This window comes from Rattus norvegicus, chromosome 3 (assembly GCF_021556685.1).
Source record: "Rattus norvegicus strain SHRSP/BbbUtx chromosome 3, alternate assembly SHRSP_T2T, whole genome shotgun sequence".
NCBI lineage: Eukaryota > Metazoa > Chordata > Mammalia > Rodentia > Muridae > Rattus > Rattus norvegicus.
In genome coordinates this window covers 7,876,914-7,904,113 of record NC_141536.1, presented here as the reverse complement: position 1 = coordinate 7,904,113, position 27,200 = coordinate 7,876,914, and positions in this window count along the sequence as shown.

Below are 27,200 nucleotides of genomic sequence, written 5' to 3'. Positions count from 1 at the left end.
AGGTGGAAGAGAAGAATTTGAATTTTCTTTTAGGAGGCCGGCCACTGAAGAGACAGCAGTTCAAGCTCCACCCACCAGGCCAGCCTACAGCCCCTCACCCCAGGCCACTCGGGACCTTTTAGGCGTTGACAGGTTAATGAAGTGCTAAGCGTCCCCTAGGGCCCTCCTCCTGTCTGCTGAGCCCCACTGGCTCTCTCCAGCTGGCCTTGTCGATAACCTTAGCACCAAAGTAGCAGGAAATGGGGTGGCGCTGAGGGCAAATGCCTGAGGTACTGCCCACCTTTGTAGATCCTGAGTGTGTTCTCTTGACTAATCTTGCTTGCCTCAGTTTCCCTATCTGAACAATCCCAATAGGACTGCTGTCTAATTATCCTCCCCAGCTCCCAAAGGCCTAGAGGCCTGTGCTTGCACAGCAGCACAGATCAGAACCACCTGTCCCCCTCCCCGTTCTGCTCAAGCTCAAGCTGCAGGAATCTGAATGCAGATACTGGCCTCACGGCCGAGCCCCTACTCACCAGCAGGTATCCAGTGAGGTTCCAGAGGAACTGAGGGGATGCAGGCTACCAGCTGTCTTCAGGAGGAGTGGGGGGAGGTGAAGCCCTGCCCCAGGGTTGCAGGTGGTGTAGATCTGCAGGGATTTACTGCGGGTGGTGCATGAGTGAGGTATCCATCTGAAATTCAGGATGCAGTGCCTGGCCTCCCTACCGCCTGGCCTCCCGGAGCCTCGGACTCCAGGGGGGTTAAAGTACCCGGGTCAGCGGGCTGGGGTGGGGGTGGGGCAGACAGGGACTAGCCCTAGGTAACTGAGAGAAGCATGTTCAGGGTCCTGGATCCCGGCCTGCGTTTTGAATGCATCTCTTGATTGATCGCAGAGACGCCCCTGCCCAAGGATGGCGTGGGTCAGCCTGTACCCATCTGCTCATCAACCAGCCAGCAGGAAAGTCCCACGGGCTTTGGGTGGGAAGCACAGAGGAATGGTGGGGGTGGGGAGGCTGCGATCACCCACCTGGGCTTGTTAACTTGTGAGCCTGAGTCTAGCAGCTATATTGTATCTTTAAGGGGAAGAACCCCGGTGATTTTTAAGAGAGGGAGCATTTTTGCCTACAGGTTTGGTGGCACTGCTCATAATCCTAGCACTTGGGAAGCTTAGGCGTAAATGATCAGGAATTCAAACCCAGATCCGTTTGAAAATAACATGCACCACATAGTGACCTGCCTAGAAGGGGTGGGGAGGTTAATTTCAACCAACAAACTAATTTTAAAAAGCTTTTTCTGTCTTATATGCAAAATTCATACTTAGGACCCCTTCAGTCTAGGACACCTGGGGACACACTCCTCCCCCGTCCCCCCCTCCCTACCATCTGCCACTGGGCCAGCCCCCAGGCTGCTCAAGAGGGTTGTAGCTGGAAGGGTCCAGTTCCAGGGCAAGTCCTGTGGAGTCGCCGAGGCGATAAATCAGAAGGGTTTCAACGGTTCCAGTGTGGAGTGCTGAATCCTAGGGGCTGTAATGATCAATTCTTTAAGCCCATAATTGTTCAAATTACTCTGAGCAACATAAAACATTAATTTTAGGAAATTTAATAGAAAAAAGCTCTTTAAATCCGCAGCGAGATAAATGAGACCAGTGTGGCCACCTTCTTCCATACCTTGGTGACATTGAAGGATCTGAAAGCTATTTACATTTTCATTCTCCTCGGAAAATGTTGACAAGCTTTTGGCCACTGGTGAGGTCCGCTGCAGCATGGGAGGGCCCCCTCCCCCCTAATTAATAGGGGAGCAGTGACTTCATAAGCAGAGTTTTCATCCATCTGCCTGGGCGACCTCAGGTGATGGCTCCCACCCTTCTGAAGCAGATGCAACCGCGGCTCATTTTTTACCATAAAACTAGTCCTCCCTGACCAGCCACCCCCCTCTTGGCATTTCCGAAGCAGGTGTGACACCAGGAACCAGCTGCCATAACTGGACATATGGATAGAGTCCAAGATCGTGTCTGAGAAAGGTCCCGGTTCTCTAGCCCGCGGGGGCAGTGGAAGTGGAGCTGCCCAGACAGATTCCACAGTGACACCCAGCCAGAGTCCTCGAGTGCGTGGATTCTCCCCGCACTGTCGGGGCGGGGCGGGGGTGGGTGGGGAGCAGGCATTTCTGCCAGGCTGAGTGAGCCTGGCATCTTCGGAGATGGGGCAAGGGAGTGTGCGTGGGCTACTAAATGAAGCGGGGCTGCCTGGGGTTCCCTGCAAGCCCTACAGGCCCATTACTGATGATCTGGTAGCGCCGGTATGAGGCACAGGCTGGAGCTTTGGGCTGGTACCTCAGGCAGCCTTTCTCTAGCTGCACAGTTTCACACTGGGATAGGTTTTACCCTGGAGGCTGGGGTGGGGATCGGGCGGTGGAGATGTGTGATCAAGGGGAAGTCCTGGAGGAGAACTCTGGGCGGAAACTCAGCTCAGCTCACTTTTGATCAGCTGTGAGATCTGGCAGTCACTGGGCTGGCCCCTCTTTGAGCTTCATTTGCCTTAGTCTCAGTCATCAGGAAAATGCAAATCAGACCACAGGAGTTGGACCGCCTTGGCACCACACTCTTTCAATAAGCGCAGCACCCCAGGTACAATTCCCAACACCACCAAAGCAAACAAACAGCAAAAATGCCACAAATGTGGGAAAATGGGACCCAGTGCGTAGCTGCTAGAAAATAAAAATGGTACTGCCGGACTGGGGGAAACCGGAAATAGAAATGGTACTGCGGGACTGGGGGGAAACCAGTACGAAGTTCCTTGAAGCAAACAGTTTTCGTCGAATCCAGGCTTAGGTTCCCACCCTGCAGAACTTAAAACAAGAGCCCAGCAAGTGCTTGCTCACTGTTCACTCTGGGCAAACGGAAGCAGACCAAACGCCTATCCGTCAATAAATGTATAACTCAAACCCTGGTCCTCGTTACTGAGGGGATGTTTTCAGCCGCACTGAAGGATTGGTGCACCTTAGGGTCTGCACAGGAAGAGGAGAAAGCACATGACTCCCAACATGAACACAAGAAATGTCGGAAAGATCTGATGCAAGTAGAATTTGGGATAAGCAAGGAAGGCTGAGGGACCCAAGCTCTGTTCTGGAAGATGGAATTTCATGGAGCCCAGTGTGGGGAAGGAGGTCAGCACTCACTCATTGCATCTAGTTCTGTTATGTGACTTTTATCTCCTTTAAAAAGAAGACTGTCATAGTTAGGGCTTTACTACTGTGAACAGACACCATGACCATAGCAAGTCTTATTTTTCTTAAAAAAAAAAAAAAAGATTTATTTATTATCTTCAGACACCAGAAGAAGGCATCAGATCCCAGTACAGATGGTTGTGAGCCACCATGTGGTTGCTGGGACTTGAACTCAGGACCTCTGGAAGAGCAGTCAGTGCTCTTAACCACTGAGCCATCTCTCTAGCCCCAAGGCAAGTCTTATAAAGAACGACATTTAATTGGGGCTTTCAGGTTCAGAGGTTCAGTCCATTATCATCAAGGCAGGAACATGGCAGCGTCCAGGCAGGCATGGTGCAGGAGGAACTAAGAGTCCTAAATCTTCATCTGAAGGCTGCTAGCAGAATGATCACTTCCAGGGGGTCTTAAAACCCATGCCCACGGTGATACACCTACTCCAACAGGGTCGCACCTTCTAATTATGCCACTCCCTGGGCCGAGCATATACAAACCTTCACAGGTTACCTCCTCTTGCCACCAGAGCCTGGCTCCCAGCAGATGGGCAAACTGGGCAACTGATCTGTTGAGTCAACCCTAGCTTCTCCCTAAGGTGGACCTGGGCCTTATGGCAGTAGAAAACAGGCTTGTTCTTTCAAGCCCTCCCCACAGCCTGAGTGGCAACAGCCAGGGCCTAGCCTCTAAACCATTAGTATTAGGAATATATACTCTACCCACACATGAACCTGGGTCCCTACAGGTTTGCCTTGGCCTTGGAGCACCCTTCCTGGTGAGGAGGCTTAAGGGACATATTGCCCTCCAAGGGCTTAGTACTCAATTGTGAAGTAGCTCTCTCCTACCCCCTGGTAATGTCCCCTGGCTGGTTCATCCTGGTCACTAGCCTTGCCTTACCTCAGAGATAAAGTTCTGTGATGCCCACCCGCTCCCTCCGAGTTGTCTCTCTTTGCTGGGGGAGCTATGCTTCTGGGAGGGGAGCATCCACCCTTTGGAGAAATGGGTTTGATTGCCACTTGCTCTGAATGGGATGGGGACTTCCTGGACCCTTACTGTGGAATACAGGCAGAAGGCACTGAAAGACATGGGCCAGTCTCCTTGGAAAGGAGCCGTCTACTGTTGCATCACCTGGGTATCCAGGACTGAGGATGTGTCCACAGGACTTCAGACCATTTTGTCTCCAGGCATGTCCCAAACTGCCATGGAGAATTTAAGACACGGGACCCTACACTTTCCAGAAGATTCCTGTTTGAGCTAGTCCTCCAGGAAAGATTGCACCTAAGATCTACACCCCCACTCCCCAAACTCATGAGTATGGGAGGAAAAAACTGGGCACCATACCTAGCTTCTCTGGAGAGGGCTAGCTGCCCCTCCCACCCTCAACGCTTTGTTCAGACTTCTAGCTAATCCCATGAATGACAAGGTTTAAAATTTAATTAGCAGGTTTCTCTTATGCAAACTCTCCTCATTAAACTAAGTGTCCCATTAGTTAAAATGGAGGATGGTGGGGGTGGGGTGGAACTAAGGCCAGCAGGCTTGTCTGAAGTGTATAACTGGCAGGGCTTTATGGGTAGGCAGACCCATTTCTCACCTACCCCAGGCCTTGGCTACCTCTGATTTGGGTCAGAACAGAATTGATGTCCTTCAGGGGACATTAGCAGAACTTCCAGAGTGGCCAAGCTGTCAAGGTGTATGGTGTCCAGGACCTTCCACCCCTGTCCCAGATGATGCTGTGGCCAGCAGGGTTATGAAGTCTAGGCGCCACCAGGCATTTAAAATGGGATAGGGCAGGTAGTGCTGCCCCGTCACCCTGGCCACCTGTTAAGGGCTCAAGTCACAAAGCCTGGTAGCCACTGTGCCCAGGAGTCCCACTCAGCTCCCTCCCCTATGGGTCCAAATCCTAGGGGCAGAAAGAAGAGGGTGGGGCTCGATGTTTGTGGACCCCTCAGTCTTTGCTGTCATTCCCTCAGGAGAATTTGGAAAATACAAAGCCTCATTTCACCCACATGTTCAATTCTCATAATCTCTGTACACACACACACACACACACACACACACACACACACACACACACACACGTCTCTGTGTGTATGCATGCATGAGCGCGTGCGTGCATGCAGCCTGTAGAGGTCAGAGGCACTGGATTACCTGGGAATAGTGTTCCAGATGGCTGTGAGCCTCCTGATGTGGGTGCTGGGAACTGAACTTGGGTCCTCAGGAAGGAGAAGCAGTGAGTGTCTTGATCACTGAGCTCCCTGAGCCACATCTTCGTTCCTTGCATTTTTTTATGGTTTTGTCTGGGTGAAAGCAGCTCGTCCATAACAGCAGGTAAGCCAGGACCCTACTCCCCTGTTGACTGAAGTGATGGTGCAGAGTCAGCAGCAGTTCCAGATGCACTGCAAGTACCCAGCAGTTTGGAACCAGCCTAGGGTGACATGAAACCCTGTCTCAAACAAGGAAACAAACAAATACTAAGTGTTTAAGGAAAGTAAATTATATTGCAAAGGTTCCTAATCGTTATCCTTCCAGGGAGTCACGGGAGTCCAAGTACGAATTTTTCATATAAAAGAGAAAAGCATTTTTAAATGTGCCTATTGGTTGAAACTAATCCCCCACCACAACTGTTTTAGACAGGGCCTCATGATGTAGCTCAGGCTATCCTCAAACTGAGCTGGGTTTGAACCTCTGATCCCCAGGCTCAGCCAAGTGCTAGGATCACAAGCGGGGTGGGGAGGTGGGGGGGTGGGGGGGGTGGGGGGGTAGAATGACTGCCTTTTTAATTGTTTGGGTTCTTCCGTGTAAAGGCACAAAAGAGTTGCTAGACTCTAAAGCTGACAAACCAAGTGGGTGATCTCAGGCTGTCCCATCACTCAGGGCGGCACAGCAGCAGAGAACAGAGGCAGAGGTGGGCCAGTTCACCACCCAGGCTTCACAGTGTACAGGAGAGGCTGGGCTGATTCTCCCTCTAAGCCAAAGAGGCTCTCAGCACTTGAATCTAGGCTGAGACAGACCTGAGCTCATCCAGTTGCCAAGTTGGTGGTCCTTTCTTACTGTGGCCCTTACATTTCTACAATAACAGAACTGTCCAGACTGGCTCCCTTCTGGAGCTGACTGGGCTCCTAGGACAGTGGTGTGTGGACATGCAGGTCCCTATTTGGTACTGAGAACAAGTTCTTAAGGAACTAGCCCAGGTGGGCAGCAAGCCTACAAGCCCCTCTCTTCCTAAGACCTGATGCTTTCCCCAGTCCCTTGCTGCCATCCAGCCTCATACTCTGGGCAAGGTCTGTTGCTGCATCCCATGACCCAGAAGATTCCCTAACCACCCACCGCCTCTTTATAACCTGATAGGGGTAGGATTTAAACCCCTCAGCCACCCCAAGGCCCAATGACCCTGCTCTGGCCTCCCAAATCCGAGACAATATTACAAAGGATTTGTGTCCCTGAGGAATAATGCTGAGTTAAATTACATCCGCTCTGGCTTAAATTTTCATATTCCTGTCTCTCATCTCCATAAAGAATTTCCACTCAGAGCTTCACGGGGTTGCCTCTGCCAGCTGTGCGATGCTACTAATGAAATTATTCCTTCGGTGGGAGAGGTAGGCTTCCGGGCGGCCCGCCCACTGGGGGAAAAGGTAAAAAGTCAGAGTTCAAATTATTTATCTCCCTAATAACTTAACAGAGCACATGCATTATGTGTCAGAGGCCGGCAGCTGTCAGGGCCTCAAGCAGCCCTGGCAGTGATCTGTGAGGAGGCAGGGGTGGAAGTCATCACAAGGGCACGGCCTGAACGAAGGTGTTACAGTGAGGCACCTTGGACTATGCTGGGAGGCGTGGGTCCTGAGCTCTAACTCCACATCGTAGGATAAGGGTAGCAGGTTCCTGTGGGTGGCTGCAGCTGCGGCCCCTCACTAAGCTAAGCATGGGCTCTCCCCAGAGGCTGGCAGGACCTATGGGGCGGGGGGGGGGGGTGTTAGCGTCTGCAGACTTCGTGCCCAGGCCTACACAGCATGTGTTCAGAAAACATGGAATGAGTGAAGTGAACTCAGGGCCGGAGTGGGGAGGAGGAAAGCCTGGAGCCTGTCCCCAGAGGACCTGAGGGTCAAACAGAAGGAGGTGGGCTCCAAGGCAGAATCAGAGGAGGCTTCTGGGGGGGCAGCCACCCAGGGAACATAGAATAATGAGAGACTCAAGGCAGGGAGTCATAGAGGCAAGAGGAGGCAGAGGCCTTGGAAGGAAGCAGCCATGATGACTTGGGGCAGGTTTATGGTCTTGAAGCATGTAAGGGAAAGAAACCTCCTTTTGGCTTAGAGGCACTGCCCCGGCTCACCTCTCAGGAACTTTGGCCTTCCTAGGCCTTGGAGGCCATATCTTTGGGCTCCCACATGCCCCAGCTGAGAAAAGTGAACAAAAAGAAATTCTGGGTTGAGCCCTACTCCTCAGTTGCCTTTAACCTGTCTCTTGGCCGATGGCTCCCAGAATGTCGCCTCTTAGGAGGCACCAATGGCCCCTTGTCTTGTACTTATAGCCACTTAATCTGTTTGAGCAGATAACCCCCAATATATCTCCAAATATTGATCAGTGTTGGGCTGATAGAAGTTCAAGCTCACAAGGTCTCGCTCTTTGACCCCCAAATAGGGTATGAATCTCAATCGAATAGACTGATATTCACACTTGGCTTCTACACACGGGCCGGAGGCTGCGGGGAAATCAATGAAGAGTGCAGAAGACTCACGATTTATAGAACACCTGCCATTTTAATATTAGAATAAATGTTATATTGCACAGGGGGAGGGGGTCGCAGGGAAAATATTTCTTAGAGAGCTGTTTCTGTTGGAGAATGATGTGTGCGGGATTTTATGAAGTTAAATTTATAGACCTCATTTAGGCTTATAATTTAAAACTCCTGATGAGAAAGACATTAAGTAGAGTGCTTGGGTGGGGGGTAGGGGCTGGACAAGTGGGTGGACCCAGAACTGGAGTGAGTGTTAGCTGGGGCATGGGGCCAGGAGGCCATCTCTGCCAAGGCCTATGCAGCTTGACACGAGGTCACAGCAGGCTCAAAGAGCTGGGCTGGGCTGGGGGCAGCCGCTGACATGGCAAAGCAGTCCAGGTGTCTCCTTCCTAGGATCTCAGGACTCCAATCCCAGGATGCTGACACAGCAGAGCCTGGAGAGTGAGCTCCTTACACGCACACACCCACACACTCAAGGTGTTGTTGCCCATCCTGTGTGTGCACATGGCTACAGAATGTCCAGTCACATGAATGCACACAAACACATGCATGCACGCACTGCTCTAAATACAGACGTGTGCACATGCTGGTGTGCACCTAATCACGTGCTCACACACACAGGAATTCACAAAGAGACATCATAGACACAGTCATGCACACACAGGCATGCTCCCCTGTCCTGCCGGAACTCCTCCGGCTCTGACCATTCACCATGCTGCTCCTCAGAGGCCAAGTGTCGCCCTCATCAGAGGGACCTCAATGCCGTCTATCAGACAAACGTCTAAGAAAGGGCCCTGGGCTCTGGAACCAGGCACTATTCTGAAGGCCAATGAAAGCATGTACTGTCAAGGATGGTGCCACAGAAGGGAGCAGGTGTCCACCAAGAGAGCAGCATGGGATCAGAGTATCCTTTCATAGTAGCCTGACAGTCTACAGAGGGGACCCACTGTGGGGTGAGTGGGAGGTTGACCCAGGGTGTCCCTTAAAGAGTCACTCTCAGTTGGAGGCTAGACAAGGCCCTCTTGGAACCTCACCTTCTTCGTGGCCTTGAATACAGCCTTCACCATTGAGGGTCCATTTTCATTTTCCTGCGTGTAGCTAAAGAGGTTTGACCATCCATCCATCTGTGCCTGGTGGTCTGAGCATATGACTCTGAACTCTCCTGAGGGGCTAACTCAGACTCTGAACTGCTCCTGTGAAGACGCCTGCATCAAGCTTTAGAACAATTCTCCGAAGGAGCAGACAACAGCTGTCAGGGGTCTGGCAGGACCTAAAGGACGAGGGAAGTCACAGACAGTGGTAGAAGTGGCCAGAAGTGGCCCTGCAGGTCTGGGACTCCTCGGGGAAACTGGGAGAGATGGGTCCCCAAGCTCTAACTCCTATCATTAGGCATAGCAGCTGTCTGCCCTGCAAGCAATCTCTAGGCTTCACCTAGGGCCCACTCTGATTATCCCTCCTTTCCGTGTCTCCTCTCTCTCTCTCTCTCTCTCTCTCTCTCTCTCTCTCTCTCTCTCTCTCTCCCTCTCTCTCTCTCTGTATGTCTCTCTTTCTCTCTCTCTGTATGTCTTTTTCTCTGTCTCTGTCTGTCTGTCTCTCTCTCATACACACACACACACACACACACACACACCTCTTCGCATTTCCACCCACCCAGCCAGGTCTACCTACACATGCCAGGCTTGGACCAGGAGGCACATCCCGAATACCGGGACAGCCTATTCTCTCCTTTCAAACTTCTAGGCCCAGCCTGCTTACATCTGGTCTTCTACCCAAAGTACTTAGAACTAAAAGGGACGTGGAAACGCTCAGATCTCATAGCAAAAATACAAATAATACGGAAGATCAAGCCCGGGTTGGAGGCAGCAGCCCCACCCTCGGCTCAGCCCCAACTGGAGGAAAGGCCACTCAGCGCCTGCCTAACCTGCCCTGGTCCTGCAGGTACTGGCCACTTCCCAGAACCCATGTCAACTGCCCAGCAGGGGAAGCCTGCGTGCACAGTTGGGAAATGGACCCCTCAGCAACCACACAGAGACCTCTGCCCGCTTCTCCCAGCTTTCTCTTTCTGCAAGGGCAGAACAGGAGTGTGGGAAGAGTGTCCTAAACGCAAACGGGTCCCAGGACTGTAAGGGACAAGATACGAGTGGAGCAGAGGACCTCCCAACCCACACCTTTCAACCACATAGAAACCTACAGTGCTGTTCCATTTCCTCCAAATGCCACCTGCTGCAAGTTTCTGGTCTGGGAATGTCACTTCTTTCCGGGCACGGTTTATAGGTGATCAGCTGCTGTCTTAGCTTGGCTGCAGCCCCAGGCTCCAAAGCCCCCGAGGTGTGGGAACAGTGCCTCCCCACCCCCATGCAGTACTAGGCTCTCTAAGCTGCCCCACTTTAATCACAAGTGCTTGGGCAGCGGCCTTCCAGCCACTGGCTGTGTCTCTCCTGTAATGAGATGGGGACTCTGTCCTGTACTTCCTTCCATAAACCCTGCCCACTGCCCACAGCGCTGCGCGGGGTGGAGCAGGCATATTTTACATTTTCAACTTTATTAAAGGAGTGGGTCGAGCTGGGGAGACTGCATCCTCTCCGTGGTCCATTCTGCCCCTGGAGGCGATAAATCTCCAAGCCTGTGATTTGTGGCTTTGCGCTCCCAATAAATTAAATCTTTCTCGATGAAAAGGTTGGCGCTCCAGGCTCAACACAGGTCACTGTATTTGTCCAAAGTGAGTGGCTGGGAAGCAGGCACTGGGCCCAGTCTGGGCCGTCCACCCGGCCAGGGCACTCCTGAAAGTGAACAGCTTACTCTGAGGAAGCAGGGCGGGGGCGGGTGCAGAATTATTCAGTTCCTGAACACAGCCTGGCCCTCAACACCATTAGACCCCAGGGTAGGTCTGTGGTTCCCTTTAAACCTTCACCACCAGGGGACATTTCATCTCTCCATCTAAAAACTCCAAACTCCATCATCTCAGAGATGAAGTAAAGCTGCCCCTTACCCAGCACAGCCAGAGTGGGTGGAGCATCTGCACTACCCACAGCTCCCTGCAACACCCCAGCAATCCCTGCTTCCCTTCTGTGACATGTTTCCTAGGAGAAGGGGGCTGACGGAGAATAGCCAAGAGGTGGATTCCTGCCTCCGGGCCTCACTGCCAGCTTGCTCCTGGCTCACTAGTGGGTGTCTGTGCCCAGGACAGGTTGGTACTGAAAACCTGTGCTCCATCAGCTTTATCTCAGACCAAGAGAAGCCCATCCCCATCAGGGCTGAGCTCCCTGCCTTTCCTGGGAGCGGCCATGAGGGTTGGAAGTGATGGAGAATTCACAAAATCGGTTAAAACTAACACAGCTCCTGGCTGTATTAAACATTCAAACCAGTGTCAGCGACCGAAAGGTCTGCATTTTGGAACGAAAAGCCTTATGGCCCTAGTTAACACGTGACCTCAAGGAAAGTACCCCAATTACTCCTACGGAGTAGCCTTGCAGAGTCTGAAGAAGCTGGGACCCTGTCCAGGAGCCAGAGTCAACACTGCTGGGCCCCGGTCTCCGGTTTCAGGTGGTGGGACTGACTGGGGTCTGGGAGCTCACATTCTTGATGGGCAGGGGCTTAGGCACTGGCACCGGACACAAAAGCCTTAACCCCAGCTTCCTGGACTCAGGTTGCAAAACCATTACATTGATTAATCAAGTCGCTTGCAAAGCTCTAGGCCTCTTTGGCTGATTGCATTGGGCAGCCCCTCCTGCAGCCCCCCCACGCCCCGAAGTCCTGACTATTTATTTTCTTTTGGGTGGAAGAGTGAGGGGCTGGACCAGGTCACCCTGCCTTGGGCAGGGCTTGGTGTGGGAAAGAGGAAGAGGCCAATGGGCACTTAATTGCCATACAAGATATTGGCATTGATCCTCAAGTGGACAAAACAAAAACACACCTTGAATTCCAGACTGGGTTCAGCTGAGGGAGGGAGCAAAGCAGGAAGAGGCCAGGCCTGGGTCAGAGTTGCGCTTCTGGCCCACCGAGCTAGCCCATCTAGACACCTCAGAAGGGGAGACCTGAGAAGGCCTCTCCCCAGCTTTCAGGAGCACAGGTATTACCTGCTGTCTTCCCATCTGAGGTGGAAGCAGGCCACGCCCACATAACCAGCTGGGCTCACAGCTGGCAGCAGCTGCCACGTCCAGCACACCACTCCCAGCTTCCTGGCAGTCAGCCTCTCCTTACTCACTCCTGCCCAAGCCTCTCCAGCAAACCGCTCTTTCCTGAGACCCTCCCTCTCCACTCCTGCTCTGAGCTCTAGCGACTCGCCCCATTAGAATCACAGAAGTATGATATAAGTCTGCGTGTGTTGCCCAGGCCTTCCAAGTCAGGACAGGAAAAGGGATAAGAGAGTTGAGTTGGCGTGGGCCAGACGGCAGAGCCAAGCTCAGGGAGGGGGCCAAGAAGCTGTCAGTTGGTTTTAGGGTCACACACCAGGTCTGTGTAGAAGTGCTCTGAGTCTAAGACCACAGCTACCCTCAGTGTGGCTTGATGCAAAGGAATTAATAGCCCCAGAGGCCGGAAATCAGATGCCTGGGTGTGATGGGACCTGCCTTTCTCTATGCCTCCCTTGGCTTGTGGCCACATCACCACCTCTGTCACCCCATGACTACTCTTTCCCTGCCTGTCACTTTAAAGACAGTTGTCACTGGATGAAACGCGACCTGATCACCAGTCACATAGCAAACCTCATCTGCAGAGACCCTTTCCAAGATGGGTCTGGGGTGGGGTTTGGACACTACTTGGGGCATAATTTAGCACATTGCTGTGGGAGACTCAGTTTTCTTGTGGGACAAGCTGGGGAACGCCCTCACATCAACTTAGATGGGCATGTCTCTCCTCACTTAAAACAACGGCAGAGTTTATAGAACCGTCCAGAAAGCCCTACCCAGGGAGACCCTGACTAATTCTTGGCCTAAGAATTTAGAACCTGGGACTCTTCCTGCTTACGGGCAGGCAAGCTGAGGCTAAGGCAGCCATGGCAGTGAGCTGCTGCGTTCTGCTCTCCCAAGCAGGCGTCTTGATCTCACAGAGCATGCTCCAGACACTGTTGTGGCTCTGAGCCCCACTTCAGGTGAGCATTCTTTCTCATCCAGGTTGAAAGTCCAGGCTCTGCTGTTGGCGCGTCAAAAGACACCATATTGGTATTGGAGCTAGGGCTCAGCTGGTAGAGTGTGTCTAGTCTACACGAAGTCCTTGATCTGCTCCCGGCACTGTAAAATCTGGGTGTGGTGGCACACGCCAATGACCCCAGGCACATACCGATGACTCCCAGCACTCAGGAGATAAAAGAAGAAAGACTGAGCGTTCAAGATCCTCTTTGGCTATATAATGAGTTCAAAGCCAGCCTGGGCTACATGAGACCCTGCTCCAGAAAGTGAGGTGCAGTCATGAAATGGCTACTCTCTAGTGTGCCAACTGCCTCTTGGGGTCATTGGCAGGGTACCAGGTACTAACTGCATCTCCTCGGTGTGTGGGCTAAGGCTTGCCCAACCAAGGACCAACTCAGCCCACTATGGGCCTTGGGAGGGCTCTTACATTCCCAGGCCTCCTGATCCCCCACTTTACTTTGCAAGGTCAGAGGCCTCCTGCTCAATCAAGAAAGACTGGGGAAAACCTCAACATCCTTCTCCAGCAATGCTGAGTGAGGCCCCACTGCACACTCAGAAAAGGCTCAGTAGCTCTGGCCCCATTGCTGACAAACCAGGATCTTCTGCAGCTTGGCAGGTTCCTACCAACATCTGTGGTTTGGGGACCACACAGCCAGTCAACTGAGCCCCAGAAGCAAGGCAGCTTGCTCAAGGCCACACGGAGCTAACGTCACAGACTCGTTTGATCTCCTGCCCCACTTCCCATTACCCACAAACAGAGTGGAGTTCAGCCACAGATCAGAAGCCATGGGGGCAGCAGCCTCAGCTGGGGAAACAACTTCCAGGGTGAGGAAGTGGAATCCACCGGCCCCTGCACACCATGTGCAGAGGCAGGGGATCTTCCTCTACTCAACTGGCTCAGCAGCTCACTCTCCTGGTGCTGCCTCCTTTGTGAGGGTGCAGGCTGGGGCTCCGAAGAAGTGGGCCATGCCAAGCCAGGACTGGCAGGGGAGAGAAGGCTGCCAAAGGGTTCCTGATGGCATTGGGTTGCACAGCACAGAAACCAGACCTGGAACAGCAGCATCTGAGAAGGGCAGAGCCTTTGTTTGCTCTGGGGGTGAACTGCAGCCTCTGGCCTCACTCTGCCTTCCTGATGACTTAATCTGGGCTTTTGTCTGGGAAGAGCCCTGCAGCCGGAATTACCTGGGCTTTGGTTACGGTTCCTGAGCCTCTGCCCAGGAACAGGTGGTGAGGGTAAGCAGGAGCCTGTTTCTGTGCAACCCTGGGAACTTTCACACAAGCCTCGCCCCCAAGTCGAAGGCTTCCTGGGGCTTCCCGCTCTCTCTACGGGTGTGAATACTGGGGAGGTGCAAGCTCCTGAGTGGATTTCTAAACTTGCAGCCCAGGGGAGAGAGGGCCATGAGACCTGCAGATAGGTGCTTTACATAAACCAGATGCGTTCCTTTGTGAAGGCTTCACTCTCTCTCATCTTCCGTTTTTGAAAGGGTCTCATGTAGTCCATGCTGGCCTTGAACTTCTGATGCTCCTGCCTCTACCTACCAAGTGTTGGGATCATAGGATTGCACTGTCGTACTTGATTTCTTAAGAGTCAGGCACTTGGGGCTGGAGAGATGGCTCAGGGGTTAAGAGCATCCAACTGCTCTTCCAGGGGACCAGGGTTTGATTCTCATCACCCACGTGGCGGCTCACATCTGTCTATAAACCCAGTTCCATAGGAGCTGGAACCCTCACACAACAGAAAGGCATGCATGTAGGCAAGACCATCAAAGCACATAAAAGTAAAAGTAAATCTTTTAAAAAGCCACCTTCAAACCCAAGCAATCATCCTGCCGTAACCTCCCGAAAAGCTGGAAGGATAGGACTACCCCATGTGCGGGTCTGGTCAGAGGGCTCATTTCAGCCAGAAAGTACAAGTCCTAAGGCTGGCAAGAGACTGCGGTGGGGAAGGAAGATGGCCACTCAGACTGGTGAGGCTGGGAGGAGAGGAGGGTTGGCCACACCCTTCAGTCCCATGGAGAGACTGTTGGGTGGCAGATGGGGTCAGTACCAGGGGCTGCCTCAGCTGAGCGGCAGACAGGCAGGCTTCACCATGAGACCTGCTCAGTAGAACACTCATCGGAAGTGGGGACCAAGGGTCAGACGGTATCCTGGAGACAGAGCTGGGTGTCTGCCCGCCTCCCCTTCTTAAGTGCAATCAACTCCAGGATCCGCTTCCCTAGGGGGTGTCCCAGATCTGGCTGGCGACACCGCTAGGCTTCTAGAGGGGTCTCAAGCTTGACACAATGGGAGTCCCTTGCCATCACTGGATAGCCTCTGCTGCCCCCTGGCTGTCACCCCGGCCAGGGACATTCTTGCTCATGAGCAACCTGGGATTCTGCAAACAGGTTCACCAAATTGTCAATTAAGTAGAAATCAATTCCAGGCCATTTATCATAGGCTTCTGGGGTTGAGCACAGAATGCCATCGATTGGGGGTGGTCCCTAGGGAGTAATTGAGGCCAAGTGCAGCCCCACGACTGCTGCGCCAGGGCAGACACTGCGATCCATCACCTGCAGAGGTTACTGTGCTGCCCCGGGATCCCGGCCTCCCAGCAGGGAGGGCAGGGTACACACACAGGCCTGTGAGACTCTCAATACTCTGTCCATGATGCTAAACTAAATCCGAGGGCCATTTCCTGCTATGCAGGACCTTAGCCCCTGCGTGGGACACTTTGGTGTCTCCCTCACGCTGATGCTGTCAAGGCTGCAGCAGAGGGGAGCAGCTGCCCCTGCCCCATTCAGTTTCACCACCAGGGCACACTCCCCATCCCACCACCACTGCTGAGATATGATGGGCTCAGACACGACCCCTTAGGCACCTTCCCCTCTCCACCCAATGGGTCTCCTGCAGGGACAGGCTAGGGGTAGATATGTCAGCAGAGTAGGGCAGCTCCACTTGAAAGTCTCCCAAAGACTCCTCCAGGACTCTGCACACACCCTAGGAAATTTACATTGCCCAGAAGTGTCTGGGTTTCCATAACTCCTTCATATTATTTTTTTAAAGATTTACTTATTTTATATATGTGAGTACACTGCAGCTGTCTTCAGACACACCAGAAGAGGGCATCGGATCCCATTACAGATGGTTGTGAGCCACCATGTGGTTGCTGGGAATTGAACTCAGGACCTTTGGAAGAGCAGTCAGTGCTCTTAACCACTGAGCCATCTCTCCAGTCCCACTCCTTCATATTCTAGTACATTGTTGCCACTACCTACTAAAGGAAATAAAACACCCACTCCTCCCTCAATCCATAGCTGTGCTCCTCCCTTGCCCCACTCCTGAGGCTCCAGGAGAAGCTGCCCACAGTGAAGCTAGAAAATGACCATGCAACAGAACTGGTGGGACGGAGCAGTGGCCAAGAGCACTGGCTATTCTTCCAGAGGATCCAAGTTCAATTCCCAGCACCCACATGACAGCTTAGAACTGTCAATCCAGTCCCAGAGGATCTGACGCCCTTCTGGCCTCAGCAGGCACAAGGCATGCATGTGGTGTTCATACATACATGCAGGGAAAGCATGTGTGAGCCATACACATAAATAAATCTTCGAAAGATACCCTAGTGCTTTATATATATATATATATATATATATATATGCACTATATATGTATTCATATATGTGGCTCTTGTGTCCCCTTCTGTTTCTTTGTCTCCAGGTTCTTCTGAAAGTGACACAGTAAAGTCCCATTTCAACAACTTACATAGTATACTTCTTATTCCTTCATATACATGTGTGTGCATATATGTATATGTAAATATATAATATGTATATAATATATAATATAAATGTATATTTATACATACATAGTTATATATACATATGTGTATATATGTATATATGTATGTGTGTGCATATGTATGCACATATAAATGTGTATATATGTGTGTGCATGTGGATATGTATACACACATGTATGTATGTATGTATGTATGTATACAAGAAGACACAAGAGACTATGTAAGTTGTTGAAATGGGACTTTGCTGTGCCACTCTAGTGTAATTTGAGAGTTCCTGGTTCAGTGAGACCCTGCCTTACAGGCTATCCTGAGGACAGTTTCTAAGGCTTCCAGATACATATATTATACATGCTCTTGTGACCTTCACACATATGTGCATACACCCATGAACTCGAACATACACAGCAAAAGCCTTGATTGTTCCAAAAAGTCAGAAAAGGGAGCAAAGAACAGAGGAGAAATAGAAAATGGTCGCCTCACTGGGTGGTGGGTGGGTGGGTGCACTTAGTCCCAGCACTGGGGGCAGGGGAAGAGCAGGGCCAGGCAGATCTCTGAGATCCAGATCAGAGCAAGTTTCAGGACAGCATGGCTACATAAAGAAACAAAACAACCCCTCACACACATACACACGTACAAACAAACAAAACGGTGCTGATAACCCTGTTCCCCAATGCAACAGCCTGGACATCCACTTGGAAGGCATGGCCATGGTATGTGGCCTCCAAATGGCCCGAAGAGTTCTGATGTCTCCTATGCTGGTTACATTTTTGTCAACGTGCATAAGCTAGAGTCATCTAGGAAGGAGAAACCTCAGTTGAGAGAATACCTCCATTAAGCTGGCCTGTGGGCGTGTCTGCAGAGCATATTCTTAATTGATGATTGATTAGAGCCCAAACACCACTGTGGGTGGTGTCATCCCTGGGCACACATTTAAAACCTGTTTTTAAAAGACAACTGCATAACTCAGGGAAATTTCTGTTGCACTGGGTTCAAAACAGGGCAAACAGATTAGAGAGATGGCTCAGCTGTTAAGAGCACTGGCTGCTCTTCCAGAGGACCCAGGTTCAAAATCCCAGCACCCACATGGCAGCTCACAGCTGTCTGTAATTTCCATTCCAGAGAATCTAATGCCCTCATACAGACAGACATGGAAGCAGAACAGCAATACAAAACACAAACAAAAACAGGGAAAACTAAGCATGAAGCACGGTGTGACCCGTGTGCACACCACACACTCACACACACTCACACACACTCACACACACTCACACACACATACTCAATCTCACACACACTCACACACACTCATACACATTCACACACACTCTCACACACTCACACACTCATACACATTCACACACACTCTCACACACTCACACTCACACACACTCACACACACTCACATACACTCTCACACACTCTCTCACACACACTCACACACTCACACACACATACTCAATCTCTCTCTCTCTCACACACACACACACACACTTGTCAGGTATGGTGTGATCGTTCCACAGAACATACATATAGTCCATGGTATACACCACACACACACACACACACATCACACTCATACACACACTCACACACACACCACACACACTCTCACACACTCACACTCACACACACTCACACACACTCACACACTCACATACACTCTCACACACACTCTCTCACGCACACTCACACACTCACACACACACGACACACACACACACACACACACACACACACACACACACACATACAGAGTCTCTGCACATCTGTCATCCTCCATCTGACTTTGCAGATAAGGGGCTGAGACCCAGGGCCTGTGATGATCTGCTCAGAGCTGATTCATTTTCCCTCCTGACGACTTCTCCCGGGGTTGACCCATCCTAGAGCAGTGTGGCAGCTTGCTCCCTCCCAGACTGAGATTCTTTGGTGATCATAGCTGTTCCTGAGCACCAAAGACCCTGTCTTGGTCCCTTAGCCACCAGGTTGGTGGAAAGAGCCATGTCGCCATGTAAGGACCCAGGAACAAACCTCTGCTTCAGATCTTGCTGTCCCAGGAACAAATTAGAACCTCACTGGAATCCTCATAAATCTTCCAAAGGAAAACTAAGGCGGAGGAAGAAGGGGGCGGGGAGTGAGCTGGGTCCCTTGTTAATTCTTCCAAACTGCTGTTTATTGAAATGAGGCTCCAGGGATAAACAGGAACCAGATCAATAGCAGCCTGTCTAATACAATCAGAAAGGGGCCTTCCCGGCGACACTGGTGGCAGAGGCTGGGAGAGGCCAACGTGGGATCTGAGCCTCCCCTTCTCTCTGCAACACTAGAGACACAGGCAGCTGTCCTCTGGGCATACAAGGCTGCCTGCTCCCTGTCTGTCACAGGCGCTCCCCTTTTAGGGACATTCAGACAGGCAACTGTGTCACAGGCCCACGGTCCAGCTGGTGGGGAACCCGATGACCTCTGCCAACTCTGCTCCTCTGCCTCACCCTGCCGCTCCTGGCCAGTCTACAGTGCCCCATCGCTCCTTGTTCAGTTCCACCGACCAGGCTGCACACCATTTTTCTGGCCTGTTCCCTGCCCAAAACAACCCCTGGGCCCAAAAGTAAGGAACCACTCCCGACTCAGACATCCTTCATGCAGCCCCAGCTGCCTCATTCTGCTCTGTGTAGCCTTGATCTTTCAATGTAGCCCAGGCTAGCCTTAAACTCACCATCTCTCTGCCCATGCCTCTCTAGGCATGAGATTGTAGGCTGAGCCACCATGCCCAACTCTTCTGTAATTTATATGAAGTGGTCATCTGGGGGGGCTCTTGGCCTGTCCAGATTGCCCCAAGCCACGTGCCCTGTGGTTCTGACTAGTTGGTCAGACAAACTCTGCAGCACCATACCCAAAGGCCTCTGCCTAGGGGTGGGGCAGCAGGAATGAGTAAACACAGCACCTCCTTGACATAGATTTGACATTTGAGGTGCCCTGCTCACCTGTTGGCCTGGTCTTCATGAACCTGCCAGAGAATGGCTCAGAAGGCTCTTGACAGCTGCTTCCCTCACATCTGGAGATTTGAGTCCTTTACCCCGCCCCCCCCACGATGGTAGCCGCACTTCTCAGCTGTCACCTCCACCACCTTCTGTTGTATAAAAATAACTCTTGGCAATGGTCTCGTGGAGGCCCTGAATCAGTCTTTTCAAGAGCACTCTCCAGGTTTCCCACATAGCTGCAGGAGAGTCACCAAGCTCAGAGATAAGGTGACGTATGGCCTGGCGTGGCTACTGAATTCATCAATTTGGAAGAGAGGCTTGTGCAGTGGACGTGTGCTGTCTAGTCTTCCCCAAGGCTCACAGGCTAGCCTTGTCCATCATCGAGAAGGCCTGGAGGATAAAGAGGGATCTGTGAAGTGGCTGCATCCTGACCACCCACCTATGCGCGGAAGCGGCTTAGATGAAGACGTCAAGGTGAATTTACAAGTCAGCCTGTGGTGAGCTGTAGTGAGCTGTGGTGAGCTGTGGTGAGCTGAGGGAACAGTTTGCTTCATTTGTCATAGACAGGATGGCTCCAAGGGAAGAAACGTCCTGAGGAGCTGGCCTGGCTTTATGGCCTTCCGACTGCTGGATCCTGTCACCCACAAGGCCCTCACACCCCAGGAGACAGATCCCGGCAGGGAGCAGGTGTCTGTTTAACTACCTCCATTTCTTCGGAGGAGGAGCGTGGGTCCTCACAGCCTGTCCCCAGGATCTCACCTTCACATCCACAGAAAGCCTGCTATAGAGACAAAACCACAGCAGAGACCGTAAGGCTCTGGGTTCACAGCTCTGACCCTGTAGCCTGAGAATTATTTGAGGACCATGTGTGTGTGTTGTTGAAGTCAGCCTGGCTTTTGTTCAGAGTGCATCTGCTCAGAGAGGGGCAGATATCAGGACCAGCGGAGAGGTGCCCCTGGTTTGACCTGGATGTCGGCCTTCATGAAAAGGTAGTTTGCTGGTTGAAGAGAAGCCACTGTACTGATGGCAAGGCTCAGTGGACCTAGGAAGAGAGACCTAGGTTCTTTCAAGCTCCCATCTGGTACTTGGAGCCTGTAGCTCAGTGGCTATGGCCCTAGAGGCTTACAGCTCTGCCTGTCCATTGTCCCAGGCTACATCCACACTTCCCTTCTCTCTGTTTCTAAATGCCCACCCCTCTAGCCTCAGTTTACCTTTGCAGGACCCCATCTGTTTCCACCATATGCTTACCACCATTGCAAGCCGCATCACCCTGTGGAGTAAGGACTTTTCTAAAGCTCAACCAGCAACCAAGGTATTTCACTCAGACACACACCTCTGTCCTCAACCACCCAGGTGGCCTGGGCTGCCCGGGAACCCATGATCGGGAAATGCTGAAGTCGGCTGGAGGGGCTCTGGGAGGCTGTGAGCCGGATTCACTCAGATCAGCAAAGATGGCCGGGGGCCTCCACACGAGGGCCCTGACTCTCACCCGGGGAGGGAGAGGAGCAAAAAGAGCTGTAGAGGCTAAGAGGAAATCAAAAGCAAATTATTTTCGGGATTATAGCTCCGAAGCCCCAGCAGGTATTACCCATTTTTCATAGCAGACAAAAACATTTTCTAAGGGATCAATTTTGCCCAGAGAAGTCGCCTTCTTTCAACCCACAATCCATCATATTTCCCCATTTGCAATTTCTTGGTGTCTGAGTGTTTTAAGTTTCCTATGAATTATTTTATAAAGCTTTCTTTCCTCCTACTGAAATGAGTCAGCCCAGCCCTGCCAGACGGACCTGACACTATCGGCCATGGCTGTGGGGGCCCATGGTGCCTGGTGGGGGAAGGGATGAACTGCAGGCAAGGGACAGGATGGACTTTTTGTCAGATGGGACCCACATCCCTCAGCCATGACCAGGGCCCATCAGAGACCTAGAACAGAGGTGTCCAGCAGAGACAAAGGTGGGGACTCTCAGCCCAGCCCTTGGGAAGGGGGGCCACGGGAAGACCGCTGGAATGGGATGGGTCACCTGCTCCTGGGGCTCGGATGGTGGACGAAGGGAAAAGTTCCAGAAGAGATTTATTCCGCTGCATTGCTGAGGGTGGATCATCCCTCACAAGGCTGTGTGTGTAAAAGCTCCGGCCTGTTGATTGGTCTGTCAGGGTGATTTGTGGCTCCCCCTGTGGTAATGGGGAGCAGGGGGGCTGGTGAGAGGCAGCCGGACAGATTGCTCAACAGAGTGGCCACCCTGAGATTTATTGACCTTGATCCACAATGTCCCTTCAGGGCTTTTAATCTGCCTTTTCTGTTGTCACTGGCTGTGGTAACGCCCCCTTCCAGGGGCCCTGAGGCTTGGAGGGACAGGAGCATGGGTGACATATCCTGAGGGCTGTACCATCTGTCCCTGGGGTTCTCTTCTCAGAAGAGGACAGAGAGCCCATCCTCTGTGGGCCTGGGTATTTGCTTTTTAAAAACAGCTTTAGGACTGGGGAGATGGCTTGGTGGATAACGTGCTTGCTGGGTAAGCACGAGGACCTGAGTTCAAATCCTCAGGGCTTAAGAAAAAGCTGGGGGGCTGGAGAGATGGCTCAGTGGTTAGGGGCACACTCACTGGCTGCTCTTCCAGAGGTCCTGAGTTCAATTCCCAACAACCACATGGTGGCTCACGACCATCTGTAATGGAATCTGATGCCCTCCTCTGGCACATAGGTAATAGATGTATACATAGGCCATATACACAAAATAAATAAATAATCTTTAAAAAAAGAAAAGAAAAGAAAAGGCTGGCTATGGTGGTTGCTGACAATGCTAGCACGTCTTGAGAGGCAGAAGTGTGAGTATCCCAGGAAAAGCTGGCTCTGCAGACGATAGACACGCTGGGATTGGTGAGCTTGAGGTCTAACGAGAGACCCTGTCTGTCTCAATAAACAAAGTAGAGGGTGGTCAAAGAAGACTTCTATTGTGAAGTTCAGGTCACCCCCTCCTACTCCCGACCATGCCCATTCACCTGTACACAGGGCAATCTGAACACACACACACACACACACACACACACACACACACACACACACACACACACGAGGCTCGGCTCAGGAGTAGAACACTGGCCTGGTGTTGACTGTACCCTGGCCTCTATCTGTATCCCAGGACTAAGAAGGCTGAAGTAGGAGGATCACAGGTTCTAAGCTAACCTGGGCTATGTAGAGAAACCCAATTTCAAAGACAAATGAACAAAACATGTCCATTGCCTTGGAAACCTCTGCCCCTTAGCTGTCACCTCACCCTTGTCCTATCCGTGGCCGCAATCAGGCCACACCAAAACGCCTATGGGCCTTCATATAAACAGAGCACCTCCATGTTCCTTGTGTGCTTGCCTGGTTCTTTCATTGCACATACTCCAAGGGCCGCCCTGACTTGCTGTGTGTGCATCATGGCTTTATGGCTGTGTTGTGGCTGCTGTGGGATGGAGCATTTTTCTTTGCCCTTTGTTTGAGACAGAATGACCTTGAGCCGATGATCTCTCTGCTTCCCCGTCCTGCGTTCGGGTTACAGACATATTCCGTCAGGCCTGGCCTAGACGGGTTACTTTCTAGATCCATTCACCTGTCGGCGGGCACCTGGGCTCTATCCAACTTTTAACTGGACTTAATGCTGTTGGGGACCTGTTATCGTTGGATTGTGGAATAACCCCATAGCCTCGTGTGTTTAACACTTGGTCTTCAAGCAGTGGTAATATTTTGAGAGATCGTAGAACCTTTGAGGGATGGGGCCTACCTGGTACATGCAGGGCATAGGGCTGAGTCTGTGAGACTGGAGGCACAGCCAATTTCTGACCTTAGCTTCGTCTCCTGATCCATTGACTTGTGTGCTGAATAGCTCAGCTTGACACAGGATAGAGTCACTGGGCAGAGGGAGCCTCAGTTGAGAAAATGCCCCCACCAGATTGTCTTGAGGGCAAGCCTGTGGGGGCATTTCTTGGTGGATGATTGTTGGGCAGGGGGTAGCTTATGTGGCCAGTGTTATCCTTGGGCTGGTGGTCTTAGGGATGAATAAGAAAGCAAGTTGAGGGGTTGGGGATTTGGCTCAGTGGTAGAGCGCTTACCTAGGAAGCGCAAGGTCCTGGGTTCGGTCCCCAGCCCCTGAAAAAAAAAAAAAAAAAAAGAAAGCAAGTTGAACTGGGTGGTGGTGTCCACACCTTTAATCCCAGCACTCAGGAGGCAGAGTCAGGCAGATCTCTGAGTTTGAGGCCACCCTAGACTACAGATTGAGTTCCAGGACAGCCTGGGCTGGAAAGAGAAACCCTATCTTAAAAAAAGAAAAGGAGGGGTTGGGGATTTGGCTCAGTGGCAGAGCGCTTGCCTAGGAAGCGCAAGGCCCTGGGTTCGGTCTCCAGCTCCGAAAAAAAGAACCAAAAAAAAAAAAAAAGAAAGAAAAAGAAAAGGAAGGGAGGGAGGGAGGAAGGGAGGGAGGAAGGAAGGAAGGAAGGAAGGAAGGAAGGAAGGAAGGAAGGAAGGAAGGAAGGAAGCTCGCTCAGTAAGCAAGTGTTCCCCAATGGCTTCTTCTTCAGTTCCTGCCTCCAGGTTCCTGCCCTGCTTGAGATCCTGCCAGGACATCCCTTAGTGATGTGCCATTTTCTTGAAGCATAAGATAAAATAAGCTTTTCCCTCCCCAAATTGCGCTTGGTCAGAGTGCTTTATTATAGTGACAGAAACTCTGAGACAAGGCATGAGCCGACCGCCCCTCAGGCTCCTGCCACCACCACAGGCCCAGCTGCCTCAGCTCCCCTGTCTCCACAACCATGGAGGAGCAGAACCTCCTTCCTCCTCTAATTTGTTTCTGTCAAGGGTCTCCCCAAAGCAACAAGTTGCCAGCTGTGTGCCTGCTTCTCCAGGTAGACCTGTTCTCATGACTCATGGGCTGCTTACACTTACTGGAGCATTTCTGGGTCACAATTCCGTGTTTGAAGAAACAGTCCGAGCAGCTGCAGGCGCGCTGGCCTCTTCCCCACTTTCCGTATCTAACTCCATCATCAGAGCAGTCCTTGCCCACACCTCTAAGATGCAGAAGGGCATGGAGAAGCCCAGCTTGCTCTTCCATGGGCCCTGGAGGCTGAGGCTACCCGGGCTCCCTGCCACTGCACTGCCCTCTATTTAGGGTCTGTGTCCCATCTGCCTTACTAGCTGTGGTTTCACAGTCAAGGTTGAGGTTGTCTTGTGCTCACGAGCTCTCCCACACATCATTAGCTGCTCTGTGCACTGACAGGCCTGTTGTCTGCCTTGAAGAAGATCTTTCTAGCATTCCCAGAGCCATGCAGAGTAGTGTCAGTGCCCAGAGTATTAGAACAAAACCTCCTGGAGGCGCCATGCATCCCAGCCATCTGGCCATGGCATCTGCCTGCTCAAGGACCAATGACAAGTACCAAGTATTCTCAACCCGAGTGCAATCAGACTGAGCTCCATGGAGGCCCCATCCTCTCTCTGGACCTCCAGCTGCCCCCAAACAAGGTATTGCCTGTCTGGGCCCAAAGGTCCTACACAGAGAGCAGGAGTGAACATTGCAAGTAGGATCTTGTGCTTTGTGGAGACATCCCGTGACTAAGCTTTTCACACCACACTCCCACCCCATTGCACACATAAGCAGACTTTGACCCAAGAGGATTAAGTGAAGTGCTCAGGGTCCTGAGGCTGCCAGGGGCCAGGCATGTGGGGACTGGGCTGTCCTCTTCTCTGTAACATATTTGGGTAGTGACTTGGCCACCTGCTGAGTGGCCCATTTCTGAGTGGGTGCCAAACACCATCCAGTAGCACCCGGTGGTTAAGATCACTTGCTATCCTTGCAGAGGACCTGGGTCTGATTCCTGGCACCCACACAGTAGGACTTCCTCCTCAGCTCTCCTCATCGCGGTCAATGGATTGAACAGTACCCATGGCCTCTTTCCAACTCCATTCTTCCTAACCTCCTCAGTGCCCCCGGCCTCTGCTCATCCACCCCTTCCTGACCTGCACTGAGCCCTGAGCCCTGTGATGGCCTGGGAGGCTAGCCTTGGTCCCAGAGGAAGGATGTACTGAGCAGACTGCTGTCCAGAGCAGAGGGCTGGCAATTCACCCTTATTAACGAAGGGCGGATATCTAGGTTCAAGGTTACCTAGGGAACTGAGTATGGTTCCACCTATGCCTTCCCTCAGAGCCTTGATGACTAGACTCCTGTGAGACATATTGGGGAGGCACCATACACAATTCCTAAAGCCCCTTACCCAGAACTTTATCATATGAAAGACGGGGATGCTGGGCAGGGGCAGGATGCACAAGTGGCCACCAGTTTTCTTCCCCAACACCCAAGGGAGGGAGTGCCTTGGGGCTCTAGGTGTGTTTGAAAGAGCCTTTCATCCTGGTCCTTCAGGACCACGGGGATGATCTACTCTCTACCTTCATGTGAATCAATTCCCCTTTCTGCATACCGCCAGTGTTTAAAAATCAGTGAGAACTCCAGCAAAGCCACTGGCTGGGCAGACACTACGAGGAAGTGACAGGAAATGGTACCGCCTCTCCCAAGACTCCTGGCTCAGGGACTCCCCCCACCGCACCCCCCTACTCCCGCCCGCCCGTGACCATCTTGGGGACGCCAGCACAGCAATCTGCACTGCCTTTGCACCTGAAAATTAAACTCCCTCAGCCGAAAGGAGCCTCGGCTTCAATCACTCCAGCCTGGCCTCCCATCCCCCACAACAGCATCTTTTAAGCATGCAAATGGTGACACCTTGCTAAACGGTCAGTGGGATTGATCCTGGTGTTTTCATCCAGGAAATAAAATTAAAATGGAATTGGGTAGTTATTGGGCTGCCCGGAGCACTCCCCAAGGGCCTGTACCCTTCGGCTGCTTGGGCATTCTCAGGACAGCCGCAGCTCTGGCCCCTGACCCACTTCCCGACGGGCTGTGTTCTGACCTTGAGAACTTCTGGAAGACACAGGTGAGGCTGCTGCTGACAGCAGGAGGATGGGATGTGGAGGCATCTGCTTCAGGTCTCAGCTGGTTCTTTGGGGCCTTAGGAGCGGGTGTCTAGTTTCACATCTGTCATTCATGTCCCCCTCCTCTGAACTGCCATTCAGTAAAAGAGCCAGGGCTCCCCAGACCTGCCATTTGTGATCCCCATAAATCAGACTGGCTGGGAGTGACAGAAGTCTGGACCCAGGGACCCTGGCAGAGGCAAGGGCCTAACTTCCCCTTCCTTTTACTCAAGCCCTAAACCCCAAATGCTCTAGACTCTGTAACCCTGCTCTGCCTGGCTCTGGCTCCCTGTAGGCAGGGCAAAGGCTCCAGAGTCATCCCACCCCCACCCCCACCCGCGACTGGTGGTACCCTGAGCCTGGGTTTCCTGGAAAGAGCCTGCAGAAGATGAACGGAGTCTTCATGG